This window comes from Panicum virgatum, chromosome 8K (assembly GCF_016808335.1).
Source record: "Panicum virgatum strain AP13 chromosome 8K, P.virgatum_v5, whole genome shotgun sequence".
Classification (NCBI taxonomy): Eukaryota; Viridiplantae; Streptophyta; class Magnoliopsida; order Poales; family Poaceae; genus Panicum; species Panicum virgatum.
The window spans coordinates 22,739,848-22,759,426 of NC_053143.1; the positions used below are offsets into that span (position 1 = coordinate 22,739,848).

The window sequence follows — 19,579 nt, forward strand, 5'->3', positions numbered from 1 at the left end:
TACTTTCCTAGTTAATTTGATTAGGATTGGCTATAGGTTGCAAGTTTTTAGGGGTAAGTAGAGAGTAGCATAGATAAACCTTAGTCATAACTAGCATGTGTAGGACATGTTAGGTTTATCTTATGCAAGTAGTTTGAGCCCTAGGACAAAAAGTGATTAGCGACCCTATTCACCCCCTCCCCCTCTAGGGTCGGACACCCCGGTGATCCTTACAGCCGCGAAGGCCAAGCTCACCGAATGATGATGTACGAGCCGGGGCCCAATAAATAGTAAGGGCCCAGCTGTGATCTGCTGTGTAATGTAAAAATACGGTTGTGTCCCTGGAATATTCCGGGAATATAGTTGTTAGGGGGCATTACAGTGTAATAACGGAGGGTGGTAGGTGAACTATCACCTATAAATACCTGACCGCTGTACATTGGTGGGACATATTGAATAGAGAGAGAAAACTCCACTTGATCGTGCGAAGCCTTTGTGTTAACTCCGAGTTGTCTGTGTGAGCACTTCCGGACTGTTGGAGTGTTCGTCCATTCCGGAAGCACTCTCCATCAATAGTGAGTCAAGCTCCCGAACCTACACGAACACCGACCATGATGGACTATGAGCAAAACGAACAAGAAGAATAAGTTTAGGAGCAAGTCGGTGAACCACTAGCCGAGGACATGGATATTTACGATGATGACGCACCGTACCTCGACTTGCGAGACGACCACGAGCGTCAAGCCTGTGCCATGATCAAGCATTGGGGCTTTGGCCACACCAAAGCCTTCGATCCGGACCTCTTTCAGAATATAGGTATGGACCTTGACTTTGCTCATGTTTGGAATGTGGTTGGATGGGATGGTTTTGTGCCCGTTGTGGAGAATAGTTCTCATCTCCTTACCATCCAGTTTCTTTGCACCCTTCAGGAGGTGGATGATGCTATTTGTTTCCAGTTCTAAGGAAATGAATACTATTATACTTGGAAAAATTTCAGCCACCTCCTTGGTTTTAATGCCCGCTTGCCAATTTCCCTCAAAAAAAGCTTGCCGCGGTTTTAATCGTCATGAGTTTTGGGGTTTGATTTTTGGTCAAGTTGTCCATGGCAAGTTTGTACCTCGGTGCAATGAAACTCAAAATCCGACTCTTTGTTTGATGCACAAGTGGTTGACTATCACTCTCTTTCCAAGAGATTATCCCCGACCAGTTGTTGATGGCCATTATTTCCCATTTTGATCATCAACTTCTCGGGAATAACATGAGCTTTACACCATGTTCCATACATATTTTCTTATTTCTAACAAGTGCAACAAGTTTTGGATGAGTTGTGGTCACAGGAGATAATATACCAAAAATGAGCCAAAACTGGGAAAAACCTAGGCCGGCCGGCCTCACCTAGGCCGGCTGGCCTACCACCTCCACTAAGTATGCCCCATCTTCGGTACAGGAGCAAAGAGACATGTTTACAAAGCCTCTAAACCGAGGATTGCAAGTTGATTTGATGAAATGAACCAAAAGGCCTAGCACATGGATTAAAGGACCAACCTGCAGCACTTACCCTGATCTTTTTGTTGGAAATATGCCCTAGAGGCAATCATAGAGATGATCATATTTCCTTGTATTCATGATTAATGAAGTGTTCCTTGAATATCCATGAAAGGCAACTTGTATTGATTGACAATTATGTGAATTATATGTGAGACTCTTTACTTGTACGGTTATTCTAAAGATGTTCCTAGTCAGAGTTCATGCAAGGACATATATGAATATTAGACTTGCACATGTATTGGTTGATGACTATGTTTCACAAGTCATGGACATGGAGATGTCAAACTAATAATGTGGGCTCATGTGGGACATGAAACTGAACTGACCCAACACGAGAGATGGTGATTTCTCATTACACAATATGTGCGTTGTGTCCTTAGACCTGAGATTGTCGCATGTACTCAAGATGTGAACTGACTTACTTAGGGGCCATCAAACGCTACACTGTAACTGGGTAGTTATAAAGGTGGTTTTTCGAGTTTGTCAAGAAGCATGCTGTGAGACATGGTCGGTCGAGATGGGATTTGCCCCTCTCTATATGAGAGAGATATCTCTAGGCCCCTCGAGTGATTCAGATCAAGAAGTGCATGGCCATGCTGGGGTTAAGTGTTAACCAAAGACCTGAATCACGTCATCAAGAAAGAGAGGTCAGCTTAGAGCTAGACCAAATATCGTGAGGCAAAAGTAACAACATGTATATGACATTGTGACGGCTCGTCTGATATGATTTTTGCGTGCGTATAGGAGTTGACATGTCTTGCTAGAGGCCCCTGTCTACTATTGGGCCGAGTAAGAGTACTTGGGCCATGTCTATTCGTGTGTGAGCCCATAGGGTCACACACTTAAGGGAAGAAGCCTGATAAGGATGAGATCCAAATCAGATTGGGCTTAAGCGCACTAATGGGCCTAGTAAGGCCCAAAGGGGGCGGCTAAGGTGGGGCCCAAGTGGAGCCCACCTAGGGGCGCCCCTAGGGGCTATAAATATGGGGGGCAAACCAGCCATCCCAAAACCCTAACCGCTGCCCCCTCTCTTCCCTGGCCACCCCTCTCTTGCGCCCAAACCCTAGGTCGCTCTCGCGGATCTTGCAGTTCGAAGCACGATGCTTCTTCCCGTACGTGTGGATACCTTGGAGGTGCCGCATCTACTGCACAAGGACGAGCCCCACGTGAGGAGGTTCTCGCAACTGCACTGCCGACATCCATCTGCACGACACCGACGCGCTTCAGAAGTTTCTCACCCGCGCATCTAGTGGTAATCTCGTGATCTATAACAGCAGCTGTTCCTGGTTTATGCGGTAGAAAATTTTTGTTTTCACTATGCATATCCCTACAGTGGTATCAGAGCCGTAGCTGTTTGGTTATATATTCGAATGTGTGCATATGGAGATATGCGTGGAGTAGATGAAACCCTAATCCTATTTCGTATCCTCGCTGCGATGGTTGTGTGACGAATTACTCATACCGGTCGGGTATCCTCCATCTGAGTTAAGTGAAACACGTAAACCCAGTCACAGCAGGATGATATCAATGAGATTGGTCGAGTCGAAACCTAGGATGGTTCGCCAGATGCATGTGATGCATGAGGTAGATTGGATCTACTAGCCGAGTTTGAAAAGAGAGGCAAAAGCATGCTTTTCGGTAAAACAGTCATAACTTTTGCATACGAACTCGGATTGAGGCAATTTTTATATGAAAATTCATCTACAGAAAATTTTAGACCTGGTGATGACTGCCATGGGGAGTTTGCGAAATTCAGATTTGCGAAATTCGGCCAGGAAGATCGAGTTTTCAGCATTTTAAGTTTGGACGTCGGAAGCAATTAACTCTGTTTTGCAAGTTTTTGTGATCGGTATAGCCCCTATTTGTATGAGATGCATGTATGTAATTGTTTCATGACATGCGTGTCATGAGTATGACAATTCAGCAGGAGCCATATGAATTATTATATTTGATGTAATGCCTTGCGCGCCAACTTGTGATGATTTGTTCCAACAATGTAACTAGATTGAGATAGTTATAGTTCTTGGAGGCTTCATCACCCGGAGGATGGTGCACATGGGACATGGATATGGAGATCAACATGGTGAACAGGTTCTGTGGAGATGGAGATCGCCATAAGAACATGGGTTGTACTGATTCACAACTATGTGCTTGCCGTTCTTGTCATTTTACTTCAATATGCGATAATGAGTTATTCTACATATGGTAGAAGTAGAACGATCAATCCCTCACAAAATTTTAAGTTATCATGCCCTATCAAACCTTGCACTGTCTCATGTCTTGTACGATTGGTGGTGGGTCTATGAAATTAGAGTACCATCAGTTTTCCTTGACTAGACAGGTTCGTATCGGATACTTACACGCATAAGGATTGGTCAGCTTGATAAGGTTATCTTAACGGTTAAGGACCTTGGGGCATAAAGGTTGGGAGCCGAGACATAGAGATGTCACCCAACAACAAGAGTCATATGAGATATGATTAGCAAAGAGTTGCTTACCGATCTATCTTGTCGTCTAGCGGTGATGCTAAAGCTCACAAGTTGACTTGATAGTTGTGGGTCTTGAATCACTAAGAATCAAAAGAGGGATATTGATTTTAGTGGGAGTAAAATTCTGTTAAAATGTTTAATGTCATTTACTCCATCATGAATACATTTGTCTTACTATTTTGCATTATTATTTCGTTCTAGATCAATGGCTGCACGCAACAACAACACATCTTTTTCATTGCGTTCGGTCCTTGAGAAGGACAAACTGAATGGGACTAACTATACATATTGGATCCGTAACCAGAGAATTGTTCTTAGGGCTGAGAAAAAGGAAGACATTCTGGATACCCCATTACTAGAAGAGCCTGCTGATGATGCACCTGCTGCTGAAAGAGCTACTTACAGGAGAGCATCTGATGCAAACCTTGAAGTAAGCTTCGTTATGCTTGCTAGCACGGAACCCGAGCTGCAAATGCAGTTCAAAACAAACCATGAGGCGCACGATATGATCGTGGCGCTTCAGGACATGTTCCAGACTTAGGCTAGGACTGAAAGGTTTAATGTGTCCAAGGCCTTTGTTGAAAGCAAGCTAGTGGAAGGCGCAGCAGTGGGGCCGCATGTAATCAAGATGGTTGGTTACACACAGAGGTTGGAGAAGCTGGGCTTCCCACTTGGCCAAGAGTTGGCCATTGATTTCATTCTCGTCTCTTTACCGCCGAGCTATGGGAACTTCATCTCGAACTACCATATGCACGGGGCTGAAAAGGGCTTGAATGAGCTGTGCGGCATGCTCAAGATAGCCGAGAGTGACATCAAGAAAAGCATTAGCGGTGGCCATGTGATGGCTGTCCAGAACAAGCCTACCTTCAAGAAAAAAAAGTTCTTCTTGGAAGAAAAAGGGTAAGGCTAAGGTTGTGAATCCAAAGCCAAACCCAGCAACCAAGGCTAAACCTGGACCAACTGCGGATAAGGAGTGCTTTCATTGTCACCAGCCAGGGCACTGGAAGAGGAATTGCAAGCTGTACCTAGCCTCGTTGAAGAATCGTTCTTCCACTTTAGGTACGCTTGTTGTTCATATTGCAGAAATATTTCTCGCTGACTCTTATGTCAATTCTTGGGTATTTGATACCGGATCAGTTGTTCATATTTGCAATTCGATGCAGGGAATGACAAAGAGTAGAAGCGTTGAAAAAGGTGAAGTCGATTTCTGCGTCGGCAATAATGCAAGAGTTGCTGGTTTGGCCGTCGGAACGATGAATACCATCAGGATTTGTCTTGGAGCTTAATAATTGTTATTTTGTTCCTAGTCTAAGTCGAAACATTGTGTCTCCTTCATGTTTGATGAAAGATGGTTATTCTTTTGCAAGTGAAAACAATGGTTGTGCGATCTCTAAGAATAATATGTTTGTGGCTTTTGCGTCCATTAAGAATGGGCTATTTGTTTTAAATCTTGATGATTCACCTATCTGTAATGTAAGTGCTAAAAGGCCTCGGCTTAATGATTTGAATCCTACCTACATGTGGCACTATCGTCTCAGTCATATAAGTGAGAAACACATGAAAAAACTCCATTCAGATGGACTTCTAACTTTGTTTGATTTTGAATCATACGAGACATTCGAAGATTGTTTGATGGGCAAGATGACCAAGACGTCATTCACAGGATTTCCAGAGAGAGCATCAGACTTGCTGGAACTCATACATACTGATGTATGTGGACCAATGAGTTCGACTGCCAGTGGAAGATTCCAATACTTCATAACTTTTACTGATGATTTGAGTAGATATGGATATGTCTACCTGATGAAGCATAAGTATGAAACCTTTGAAAAGTTCAAGGAACTTCAGAATAAAGTTGAAAATCAGCGTGGCAAGAAGATTAAAGCTTTATGATCTGATCGCGGAGGCGAATATCTAAGCTACGAATTTAGCAATCATCTGAAGAATTGTGGAATTATTCCACAACTTACGCCGCCTGGAACACCTCAGAGAAACGATGTGTCTGAGCGATGTAATCGAACTCTGTTGGACATGGTTCGATCGATGATGAGCCAGTCGGACCTACCGTTATCATTTTGGGGTTACGCTCTAGAAACAACAACTTTCACACTAAACAGGGTACCATCTAAATCCATAGTTAAGACACCATATGAGATGTGGTCTGGAAAGACTCCCAGTTTGTCTTTTCTAAAGATTTGGGGTTGTGAAGCATTTGTCAAACGTCTCCAGTCGGACAAGCTTACCCCCAAATAGGATAAGTGCATTTTCATGGGATACCCAACGGAAACTTTAGGGTATTACTTCTACAACCGATCGGAGGGCAAAGTGTTTGTCGCTCGAAATGGAGTTTTCTTAGAGAAAGAGTTTCTCAAAGGAGAGAAAAGTGGAAGGACAGTGTAACTCGAAGAAGTTCGAGATGAGCCTATAAGGCAAGACTCTACAAGTGATGCTAATGTAGCGGAACAAGTAGAGATGCCTATGGCAAGAGAAGCACCGCCACAACCACGAAGGTCAGCAAGGCTCCGCCAAGCGCGAGAATTATTATTGTTAGACAATGATGAGCCTGCGACATATGCAAAAGCGATGGTAGACCCTGACTCTGTGAAATGGCAGGAAGCCATGAAATCCGAAATAGAGTCCATGAGAGAAAATCAAGTTTGGAACTTAATTGGCCCGCCTAATGGTGTAAAAACCATAGAGTGCAAATGGATCTATAAGAAGAAAAAAGATATGGATGGAAATGTTAACATCCATATAGCTCGACTTGTTGTAAAAGGTTTTCGACAAGTTCAAGGAGTTGACTACGATGAGACGTTCTCGCCCATAGCGATGCTTAAATCTGTTCGGATTATTCTAGCTATTGCTGCATATTTCGACTATGAAATATGGCAGATGGATGCAAAACAGCTTTCCTGAATGGAAATCTGACCGAGGACGTGTATATGATGCAGCCCGAGGGTTTTGTCGATCCGACCAATGTTGGAAAGATTTGCAAGCTTTCGCAAATCCATTTATGGATTGAAGCAAGCATCTCGGAGTTGGAACATTCGTTTTGATGAAGTAGTCAAAGGGTTTGGCTTCATTAAAAATGAAGAAGAAGCTTGTGTTTACAAGAAGGAAAGTGGGAGCTCTGTTGCATTTCTAATCCTGTATGTGGATGACATATAGTTGATTGGAAATGACATTCCTATGCTGGAGTCTGTAAAGACTTCACTGAAAAATAGTTTTTCGATGAAGGATTTAGGAGAAGCAGCATACATTTTGGGCATCAAGATCTATAGAGATAGATCGAAAAGGCTTATAGGATTAAGCCAGGATACTTACATTGACAAAGTGTTGAAACTGTTCAACATGGAGGAGGCAAAGAAAGGGTTCTTTCCTATGTCACATGGCATACATCTTAGCAAGACTCAGTGTCCTACGACGGCTGATGAGCGGGAGCGCATGGGCAAATTTCCATAAGCCTCGGCAATTGGATCTATTATGTATGCAATGATAAGTACTCACCCAGATGTTTCTTATGCTCTAAGTGTTACGAGTAGGTACCAGTCTGAACCAGGTGAGAGTCACTGGACAGCTGTGAAAAACATTCTTAAGTACTTGAGAAGAACTAAGGATGGTTTCTATTCTATGGAGGTAAGGAGGAGCTTGTGGTAACGGGTTACACTGATGCTAGTTTACAAACCGACAAAGACGATTCAAAGTCCCAATCAGGCTTTGTGTTCACAATAAATGGTGGTGCTGTTAGCTGGAAGAGTTCCAAGCAGGAGACCGTGGCCGATTCTACAACGGAAGGCGAGTACATCGCGGCTTCCGAAGCCGCGAAGGAAGGTGTTTGGATAAGGAAGTTCCTTATTGAGCTTGGTGTGTTTCCGCATGTATCCAGTCTGTTGGATCTTTTCTGTGACAACAGTGGGGCTATTGCGCAAGCAATGGAGCCAAGGAATCACCAAAAGAGCAAACACGTTATGCGGCAATTCCATCTTATTCGAGAGTTCGTTGAACAGGGTGAAATCAAGATATGCAAAATACACACGGATTTGAATGTTCCAGGTCCGCTGACAAAACCTCTTCCGCAGCCCAAGCATGAGGCGCACACAAGAGCAATGGGTATTAGATACATTCTAGATTGACTCTAGTGCAAGTGGGAGACTGTTGGAAATATGCCCTAGAGGCAATCATAGAGATGATCATAATTCCTTGTATTCATGATTAATGAAGTGTTCCTTGAATATCCATGAAAGGCAACTTGTATTGATTGACAATTATGTGAATTGTTTGTGAAGCTCTTTACTTGTATGGTTATTCTAAAGAGGTTCCTAGTCGGAGTTCATCCAAGGACATACATGAATATTAGACTCATGTGTTGGTTGATAACTATGTTTCACAAGTCATGGACATGGAGATGTCAAACTAATAATGTGGGCTCATGTGAGACATGAGACTGAACTGACCCAACACGAGAGATGGTGATTTCTCATTACACAATATGTGCGTTGTGTCCTTAGACTTGAGATTGTCGCATGTACTCAAGATGTGAACCGACTTACTTAGGGGCCATCAAACGCTACACTGTAACTGGGTAGTTATAAAGGTGATTTTTTGGGTTTGTCAAGAAGCTTGTTGTGAGACATGGTCGGTCGAGATGGGATTTACCCCTCTCTATATGAGAGAGATATCTCTGGGGCCCTCGAGTCATTCAGATCAAGAAGTGCTTGGCCATGCTGGGGTTAAGTGTTAACCAAAGACCTGAATCACAGCATCGAGAAAAGAGAGGTCAGCTTAGAGCTAGACCAAATATCGTGAGGCAAAAGGAACAACATGTATATGACATTGTGACGGCTCATCTGATATGATCTTTGCGTGCGTATAGGAGTTGACATATCTTGCAAGAGGCCGCTGTCTACTATTGGGCCAAGTGAGAGTACTTGGGCGATGTCTATTCGCACGTGAGCCCATAGGGTCACACACTTAAGGGAAGAAGCCTGATAAGGATGAGATCCAAATCAGATTAGAATTAAGCGCACTAATGGGCCTAGTAAGGCCCAAAGGGGGCAGCTAAGGTGGGGCCCAAGTGGAGCCCACCTAGGGGTGCCCTTAGGGGCTATAAATATGGGGGAGGGGGGCCCAAACCAGCCATCCCAAAACCCTAACTGCTGCCCCCTCTCTTCCCTGGCCGTCCCTCTCTCACGCCCAAACCCTAGGTCGCTCTCGCGGATCTAGCAGTCCAGAGCACGACGCTTCTTCCCGTACGTGTGGATACCTTGGAGGTGCCGCATCTGCTGCACAAGGACGAGCTGCACGTGAGGAGGTTCTCGCAACTACACTGTCAGCTTCCATCTGCATGACATCGACGCGCTTCAGAAGTTCCGCACCCATGTGTCTAGTGGTAATCTCGTGATCTATAACAGCAGTTGTTCCTGGTTTATGCGGTAGAAAACTTTTGTTTTCTCTACGCATATCCCTACACTTTTGGCCCGGAGTCACCTCTCTGGACTTCATACATCAAGAAGTTGGTGAAACGGAGGGCCGAGTCGTGCCAAACTCAGGCTGGCCGGCCTAGGAGAGGCCGGCCGGCCTACAAATTGTCTGCGTCAAACCGAAGCAACCATCCACCGCCATCTAGAGAAGAGCAGGAGCGTCCACTGGAAGGTCAGCGCCAAACGGAGGAAATCCTAGGCCGGCCGGCCCCACTTTGCAGTGTCTCAAGCTCAGTTTTGGTGTGGAAGTTAAGCACAACCGCCACAACTGCGTACAACTGATGCTCGGCCAAATACCGACCTCTAGCATCTATAAATAGCACCCCCATCCTTCACTTGTACACACACACCAAAAGGAGTTCTCTTCTCTCATTCTTAGTTTCTAGAGTAGGTTAGGTAGTTTGGGAGTTAGAGAGGAGTCGAGCTTGTCTCGGCATTTCGGAGTCGTCATCGGAAGTCGGGTATAGCTCTTGTATCTTTTCCTTTGACATTTATCAAGTTATCTTGTTTGAGTGCGGAAGTTCTTTCCTCTAGCTAGGCTTTGTTGTCTATCTTGTTTTTCGAGATCTTACCTTATGGGTTTTCTCACCCGGACTAGAGGGCTCAAGTCAGTCCCCTAGGTTGAGGGGGATTTCTCTTAAACGCGTCAAGAGAAATCCTAACACTGAGTACGGACGAGGTGTCTGAGCTCAGTGTTAGATAGAAAGTGTGTTCCACCCCACGGCACCGTTGTGGTAGGAGGCAGGTGGTGACAGCCCTGTCCGTCCCTTATGATCCACCACGTTCGGGTGTTTTCATAGCAGTAGTGCCGACTACCGTTGGACTCCCTTCTCATCCCATTCTAAGTCCTTCCCAGAGGTCGCCGAAGTAAGCTCTAGGTTCCCGATAACTAGTTAGAAGCAAAGTTTTGTCTAGAGAGGCTAGCTCAATAGTTTAGAAGTGTTTTAGGAGTCTTTCTTGCTCGTTGTCCTCCCAGCTGCTTACCACTCTAAGGATTAGAGTCTCCTGTGTCAGACGGTCATCGTTGGCCATTATCTTATCTATCTTATCAGGCTTACCCCCACTAAGTTAGTCGGTTGACATCTTTAGTAAAGTTTGTCATTCGATTCTTCGACACTCTGTAACCATAGTGGTTCCCTGAGAAAAATTACGATACCCTGCAATACTCCAAGATGAAGTGCTACAGCGGTGATTTTGTGCACTTGTGGAATCCATATTCTATTGAGCATAAGAAACACCAACAAGTATTTCTGGCACCGTTGCCGGGGAAGCAATTGGCTAAAGATATCGTCGAATAGTTTGATAAAATTTACTAATTTATCACCGCTAATTTTAGCGGGATTACCATTTCTCTCGGATCATTGTGATTTCTGCAGAGCAGTGCAGGACCAGTTTCAATCTAACATATCACTTCAACTCAGATCCACAAAGAATTGGGTGGATTATTTGACGCATAGTCGTCCTACCAGAAGGAATTTTCTTAGGATCAAGGTTTGACAACATCAGCTTCAATACCCATGGCTCAGAAGACACTCCGTTAATTCTCAGGCCCGTCCAATAGCCATATCCCTACTGGACTGACCAATGACCAAGGCACTGATGGCTCTGAGATGAAGACTGGGCTTGTCAACATGGTCCAAGCAAGTCCCTTCTGCGGAAAGGCATCAGAGGATGCCAACGCTCATCTGCAGAATTTTCTGGAAGTGAGCAGCATAATCAACCCAAAAGGCACTACGATGGATAATGTTTGCCTTCGGCTGTTCCCATTCTCTTTGCTTGGGAAAGCAAAGACGTGGTTCTACACCTACAAGGAAGGATTCGACACTTGGGATGCGTGCGCCAATGCTTTTCTGGTCAAGTACTTTTCATTAGGCAAAACCAACGCCCTTCAGAATATGATTTCCAGTTTTCAACAACTCCAGGATGAGACAGTCCTTGAAGCCTGGGAGCGTCTTCAGGAATACATTGCAGCATGCCCACACCACGGCATGGAAGAATGTCTTATCATTCAGAACTTCTACCATGGCCTGAACCAGCGATCGCAAGATCACATGGATGCAGCAGCGGGAGGAGCATTCCTCTCCCTCGATGTTGCAGGAGCTAGAACGCTCATCGACAAGGTTGCTTCCAACCAGAGTTGGAAGGGAGATAGGCAGCTAGCCCATGCAAAAGGAATACATGAAATTGACAGTGTCAATATACTGGCAGTCAAGATGGATCTTCTCATGAAAAAGCTGAAATCTCCACACCAGGAGGTTATCCAGACTATGGAGTCTCAGATAACATGTGAGAAATGTGGCAATACTGGACACTCGGGCAAATTTTGCCCATTCACTCAAGAGGATGAGAACAACACTCCCAATGACTCAGACTGTCGTCCTCAGCAAGGTTGGAATTCTAAACCCGACCTCCCCTTCGGCCAACAACAATGTAACAATTTTAATAATAGTTTTCAGCCCTCGCTTAAAGACTTCATGTACGGAAAAAAACAAATTAATGACAATATTAGTAAGAAATTTCTTGCTAATGATAAAACTCTTGAATCTTTGGCTGTGCAACGAGAGGGGTTTAACTCTGTTATTCAAAATCAGTTGAGTTTCAATAAATTGATAGCGACCAAAATAACTCAGCTGGACTCATCCTGTCATAACCATAACATGGGGGAGCTTCCCGAGAAATCAGAAGTTAACCCAAAAGAAAGTGTGAATGCGGTATCTGTGCGGGCAAGACAATCCGCGTAGAAACCATGTGTTCCGCAGGATGCAGGTACACGGCGGAAGACCGTAACCGCTAGGAATACCGATGCTGAAAACGGGGTGCTGGAGGAGGCCGAAGAATCCAATACCATTGCTACCCAGAAAGACCCTGTGGAACCCCCTAGAACTTCACGGGACTATCACGATACAACCGCCTTATCGTTTCTAGAGCAGAAAAGGAGGCCGGTGGCCGATGAGCAATTCGACAAGTTCATCGAGGTAATTAAGAAGCTTTATGGCAACACACCACTTCTTGATACCATGCAGGTTCCCACATACGCCAAGTATCTCAAGGATATCCTTGGCAATAAGAGGGTCCTGCCGTCCACCGAGGTAGTGGAGTTTATGGGTGAGTGTAGCACAGCTATACTCAACCCTCTCCTGGAGAAGAAGAAGAAACCAGGATGCCCCACCATCACATGTTCCATCGGAGCTCAACACTTTAACCACGCTCTTTGCGATCTGCGAGCAAGCATCAGCATCATGCCAAAGGTAATTTATGATAAACTTAACCATCATGCACTTGCTCCTACTACCATGTGTTTGCAGCTAGCAGACCAATCGATTCATCATCCCGTGGGGATCGCCGAGGATATTCCGATGAAAATACAGAATTTCTTTGTCCCCGTTGATTTTGACATCCTCGACATGGAAGTCGACATTCAGATCCCTCTCATATTGGGAAGGCCATTCTTGAGTATGACAAATGCACACATTGATGCGGGAGTTGGAGTAATCCAACTCAACATCAATGGGCAGAAGGAGAGATTCAGTTTCAGACGGAAGGATGAACATTGGGCGGCGGTGCGACTCGCAATAGGCCACCACGCTGCAGCACTTCCTCCGACCCGGGCGCCGCTCGAGAATAGGAAGCCCAAGTCCGATGAGCACGGAGAAATCGCTCTCAGCGGAGCATTGGGAGGCGGCAGAAGAGGAGGAGCAGGAGGCCAACATGCCAGCGGAGGAGGAGGAGGCGTGCGCCGGCGGCCGGGCGGAGGACGCGCGTGACGCCAGTGGGCGGAGGAGGATGCGCGGCGGCAGGCGGACGGGGGACGAGGAAGAGAACGCGTGCGACGGGGCAGATCCGCCCGAGCGCCGTGGGTCCTCCTCCCACCCGAGCGCCGCCGCACGCTGTCGCCGGCCGCCAGCAAGGAGGCACGCCAGATCTGGGGGACCGGTGTCGGGTGTAGCTGCCGGCAGCTGGAGCGGCGGCGGCAGCCAGAGAGAGAGAAGGGGGGCGCACCTAGCAGATCGAGCACCGACTGGGATGCCGCGACGGAGGCCCGGCCTCCATGAGCGGCGGTGCCCCTAGCCTCTGCACCGGGGTGGAGCTGTGGTGTCCTGTCCGTTCCCTGGCCCCCTCGCCAGAGAGAGGAGCCTGCAAGCAGCGCTGGCCGGAGCGCATGGTGGCGGCTGGCGCGGGTGAGGGCGGCCGTGGTGGGCGGCGCGGGCGAGTGAGGAGGGAGGGGGAGATGGCGGCGCAGGAGATCTGGGCGCCGGCCCTAGCGCCCGCGAGGAATTTTTGGTCACGGGTGGAGAAGGGCGGGGAAAAAAGATGTGAATGCTGGGTTTCGAACCCTGGCTGCTGCAGTGCGACGAGCGCGGATGGTGCACAGAGGGAGGCGGGGGAGCGCGCGTCCGCATTGAAGCGGACGATCCGAGCGACCGTGGCCGTTGATGGCGCGTTGAACCATCATGCAATCAATCCCTGTCGTAGATTTCGATAGAGTTGTATTTCTGGGGACAGTTTTCTGGGTGCACGAAGGTTTCCCTCCTCAGCAGGGGACATTTCCGTGGGTGGACTTAGGAAAATTTAATCCATCCTTTAGGGGATAGAATTATATTATCCAACGATTGATGGAGTATTATTCAAGTGCCTTGATAAAGAAGAATCTAGAATTATAATGGGAGAGATACATGAAGGTGTTTGCGGGTCCCATCAGTCGGCTTTTAAAATGAAATGGATGATTAGGAGGAATGAGTACTTTTGGCTGACAATGTTGGAAGATTATTTTGCATATTATAGAGGTTGTCTAGAGTGTCAGAAATTTGGCAGTGTGCAAAGGGCCCCTGTATCGGCTATGAATCCTATAATTAAGCTGTGGCCGTTCAAAGGGTGGGGAATTGATTTGATCGGTCAGATATATCCTCCATCTAGTAAAAATCATAAGTTCATATTGGCAATTCCTTTGAAGAATGCGACATCCAGAGATATGGTGGAATTTGTCAGGGAGCACATTATTTATCGGCTTGGTATTCCTCAGACTATTACGACCGATCAGGGGACTATGTTTACGTCTGGAGAATTTGAGGAGTTTGCCACCAATATGGGGATTAAATTGTTGAATTCCACTCCATATTATGCTTAAGCTAATGGTCAGGCAGAAGCATCGAACAAAGGTGTCATTAAGTTGATCAAAAGAAAAATTGATGAACAGCCGAGGCGGTGGCATACTTGTAACACTCTAATTTAAATTTCAGCAATTAATAATAAATTTAATTGGCTTTGATAAAGTTTCTAAGGTTTTTATTTGCTTAGCCTTGCATTTAACCTTAATTTTCTTTCACAAGTAATTAAAATTCATCTTAGGTTCAACTTGTCTGTGCATTCATGCTGGTGCATAAGTTTTCTTCGTTTGAGTGCATAGGAGTTTGAATTCAAATTAGTTTGAGTGTGTTTGGGAAAGAAGAGAGAAGGAAAATCCAGAAAACAGGAAAACCGGAATCCAGCCCAAAACACCAAACCCGGCCGGCCCAGTTCCCCCTTTTCCTCCCCGCGCACGGCCCACTCCCGCTTCGGCCTGCTCACCCGCGCAACGCGCTCGCCCCGCTCGTTGACCCGCCGGCCCCATGCGCCAGGCCCTCCTTCAACCTCGCGCAACGGCCGCGCCTGTCACGCCGAGAACCCCGGCGAGCTTTCCTTCCCGGGCACGCACGCCTAGGCCTCAGCCGCCCTATAAACGGGATCCCCGGCCTCTCCTGCATCTCGTCTCCACCCCGAAGCCGCCGCCTCAAACCCTAGGGTGCCTCCTGCCTTGCTCCGCCGCACCGCACCCCGGCACTGCCGCGGCCACGCCGCTCTGCTGCACCACAGCCACCAACAACCCCCGTTGGAGCTCCGTCCCGTGCCCCCGAACCACCTATGAGCTTGCTGCCCCGACCCCGGACCTCGCCTGCGCCGGAATTTTGCCCGGATGCCGCTGCAGGTAACACGACCGCCACCCCGTTTCCTCGCCGTTGGCGAACCATAGGCCGTTCTGATCCGTTGTACACTTTCACAGGCCACACACGGACCAGATCGAGGGTTCCAGGCGCCTGGAGCAGTCCCGCGTCGACCTCGCTACCGAGCCTCGCCATGCACCACCGCCTGACCGACACCGTCAACCCTACTACTCCTCACGCCTGCCCGATTCAGTGCTTGGTGAGCATAACCGTGGTCCCCCCTGTCTTTTGCGCTAGAAATCGCGGCACATAGGGCGTCCTAGTGAGTCGGACGCCATGCGCCGGCGTCTCGCCGCCGCGCGTGCCATGGCTCCGTCGTGGTGGAGTCTCTGCAGCACTACACACACACGCACGTGGTCCCGGTTCAGGTTAGCTTTAGCACCGGGCATGTGCACTGGAACTCTTGCACTCGGATCCCAGCATAGGAACGGCGCGCACGCCTCACGCCGGTGAACCCCTGCCGCGCCGAGCCGCCCTCGTTGGCGAGAACCCTTCTCCCAGCCCTGCATCGCCTCTCTGAGTGCCCCAGTGGATCACCCATGCCGTGCTCGAGCTCCTGGGCCAAATCCCAGGCCAAACCAAGCCCCGCAGCTCCGGATCGGCCAACTCCGGCGAGCCCCAGCGCGGCACCACCGCGGGGAGCGTTGCCGGCGACCCACGCTGCCTCGGCTCCTCACGCCCCCCCTCTCAACCGTCGGATCGGTATCCTGCGGCCCAGATCCGGTCGGCCCGAAGTCAAACAAATCAGAGAACGGTCAGCACTGGCAACTTTGCTAAAGAGACCCTAGTTTTCTTTGAAATCAACCCGCAATCCATGTAGTTCAAAAGTATTTCCAGTCTGGTCCTGTTTTTAGCATTTAGGCCCCTGAGTTTCCTGGTTTTTGAACCCGCAGTCCAGCCTGGTAGTTTTTATGAGTTAGACCCCAGATCTATGTTTTAATTACATATAGGTCCCTAGTTTTTGCGCAGAAGCCCCTAGAAACCCTACTTTCTTGCAGTTTAGTCCCTGAACCTTGTTTTGGGCCTAGTTTTCGCGTTCTAGCTCCGTTTTAGGCGTTCTTTATGTCCACGCGATCGTGGTAATGCGTAGAGTAGTTCTAGCTCAGTTTTGTTTGCTGTTTTTATGTATTGTTGTACTGTTTCTTAGTGTTTGCTCTTGTTTGCATGTATGTGTATGTGCTGGACTTGTTTTGGCATTGCGATTGTGATAGACGTTGATCCTTCGGAGGAGTACCAGTACCGTGAGAATCCATCTTCACAGCAGTTTGAGCAGCAGGAGAACTTTGAGGAAGGCAAGTATAATATGAAGACCACCTATCACATTTAAATACAATTTCATACTGCATTTTAATACTGTATACCCATAAGGACTTTCCTAGCCACTTTATTACTTTATATATCCTTTGGGTTGCATTTTGGTTAGTTGTGCTAGGTGCCGCGCTATAACACACTTGGTCCTTTTCAATTTATTTGATTAATGGTATATGCAACTTAATTCAAGGAGTGGCCCGCTTGAGTGGCTCACGTCTTGTTAAAAAATGGTTTTTCTAGAAACATGGTTTAGGGGGCCAGCACGGTGCTTAGTGCTTGGTTGGCCACTCTCCATAAGGACCGGTTCATAGAGCGACAACCTGGGACAACAGCGCTACCACAAGACTGGAATGGGATGGTCTTGGCTTACTAATTAGGTCTTTTTGGTTTGGAGTAACTTACCTGCGGGGCAGGGGTGGTAAGCTTCTGTGGCCCTCGTACTGAGTGGCCTCATCTGTGCTACATGTCTTGACGCCCACTAGACCTGCTCCATCGTCGCCGATCCAACCCTCGCGGTTACTCCTTGCCAACGAGATTCTTTGTAACGGCCTCGTAGTGTGCTTGCTAGCCATATCACCTAAGGAAGTGTGATGAACAACTAGCGTAGCTCACGACTTATGGGTAAAGATGTGCAATTTTTGTAGAGTGTAAAACTGGTATACTAGCCGTGCTCACGGTCATGAGCGGCCCAGATCCTCCATTTGATTAGTGGGGTTATCTTCCTTTGATTAGGGGGGTTCCTCGGGTGGTTTGGTTTGGTATGGTTCTCAGTAGTATCATAAATAATTCTGATTAATTACTATGTAACTGGGGTATGGTAATTCATCAACTTGTAGTAAATAGCTTTAATAAAATTTTGCCAAGATTAAAAGCTAATGCAGTTGAGTCAGCCAACCTTAGAGCCTCATAGTTTGTGTTATACTTGTTGAGTACAAGTTGTGTACTCACTCTTGCCTACTCTACTCTTTTCCTCTTGTTCTCTTTGGGGACACCCTACTGCTGCTCAGTTCCCGGCGACGCGGACGAGTTCACCTGGAGCTACCAGGAGTACGAGGACTTCTAGGCGTTCGTCTCCCAGTCGACGTCCCTGTGGTGCCCAGCTTCGACGAGAGTTTTCGTATATGTTTTTACGCTTCCGCTGTATCAGACATTTTTTCATTTATGTAATAAATAACATTCATACTTGCTTTATTATATATTTTTACGTGATATATGCTGTGATATACTGTTCATTCTGTTGTATATACGTGTGACACTATCCTGGCATGTATATGATTGCTCGGTTTATGTCCTTTTGTAAACCGGGTGTTACAGAGTGGTATCAGAGCTATATCGACGGTAGGACGAAAGCCTAGATAGAACTGGTCGAGTTTTGGGTCTTCTTCTGTCTAAGCCTTGTCTGCTGAAACTATTTTGCTATTATATTCCTTGAATTCTAAGATTTTTACTCGTCTTGCCTTGATTTTTCTCTATAGAATTAGTTTCCGTAGATTTTTGGCCTGATGTAAGTCGACTGACCATCATAGGTGTAAGCTAAATGACCCTTTATAATAGTGCGATAGAACGTTCTGCGACGCGCTGTGTTATTCGAGTTGTGTGTTAAACTCGACTAAAGTATAAAATTTGTATGTCTGTTATTGTGCAAATGTTTGATTTGGATCTTTGGTTAATTGCATAGATTAGTAGTTAAATTTGTTTAGTGAAAATCAGCTCTTAAGTTAAAGTTTAATTAATTAATAAAAGGAGTTAGACCGTTAGGGTTAAAACCATGCACTCTATCCTGTCTACATTATCATGCCCAAGTCTTGCTTGCAGAGAGATATCATATCCGTCTGAAATTATTTCTGCAATATCTTTGCTCATACATCTTTTGTTCAAATCAGATGGTGAACACCAGGAGCACCAATTCCGGTTCTAGCCAGCAGGGGCAGAACAACCAGGGTACTGGAATGCCGATGCCTCCACCCTTGACTCCGAACCAGTTTTTCCAGCTCCAGATGCAGATGATGGCCACCCTGAACAACACCGTTCAGGCACTGCAGCAGGTCCACGCTCAGTCGCTGCCTCTGCCTCCACCACAGCAGCCCCGCGACAGGCGCACGGAGTTTCTGAGGGGTCACCCGCCGACGTTCTCCCACACATCTGACCACTTCAGGCAGATGACTGGCTCCGTGCAGTGGAGCGCCAGTTGGACATCGCCCAGTGCGATGATCGGGAGCGTGTCCTGTACGCAGCAGGACAGCTACGAGGGGCAGCTTTGGACTGGTGGGAGTCCCACTGGATTCAGGACCGCGAGGCTTTCACCTGGACCCAGTTCCGGGAGCGGTTCCGCAGCCACCATGTCCCAGCGGGCGTGATGAAGACGAAGAAGAAGGAGTTCCTTGCGCTTAAGCAGGTAAATCCAGATATAATCCTTCAGCATTTCCTTTTGAGCTAAGACCTCCCTTGTTCTATCCTTTTGAAATAGGAAAAGTTAAGCTAATCCTTCATCATACATCATCCTTTTTCACTTCAGGAGACTATGACGGTGACGGAGTACCGTGACCGTTTCCTTCGGCTCGCTCGTTACGCCCCTGCCAAGGTCGCGGATGACCGCGAGAAGTAGAAACACTTCATGGAGGGTCTTGAGGACTACATCCAGTACGCGCTGCTCAATCTCCGCTTCGACGACTTCAACCATCTGGTTGACAGCGCGCTCAACACGGAGCGCAAGCACCGGGAGATGAAGGATAAGAAGAGGAAGATCACTCCAGTTGCATCCGGCAGCAACACCCGTCCCCGCTTCGAGCCGCCT

General features: G+C 47.1%; 1 non-coding gene across 1 annotated transcript; it reads right to left on the bottom strand.

Annotated features, from left to right (window-relative positions):
• Positions 1 to 11,379: 11,379 nt before the first annotated feature.
• Positions 11,380 to 11,486, bottom strand: LOC120646542. Its single transcript, XR_005664446.1, has one exon. It is a non-coding gene; the product is annotated as a small nucleolar RNA R71 (small nucleolar RNA).
• Between the last annotated feature and the right edge of the window lie 8,093 nt (positions 11,487 to 19,579).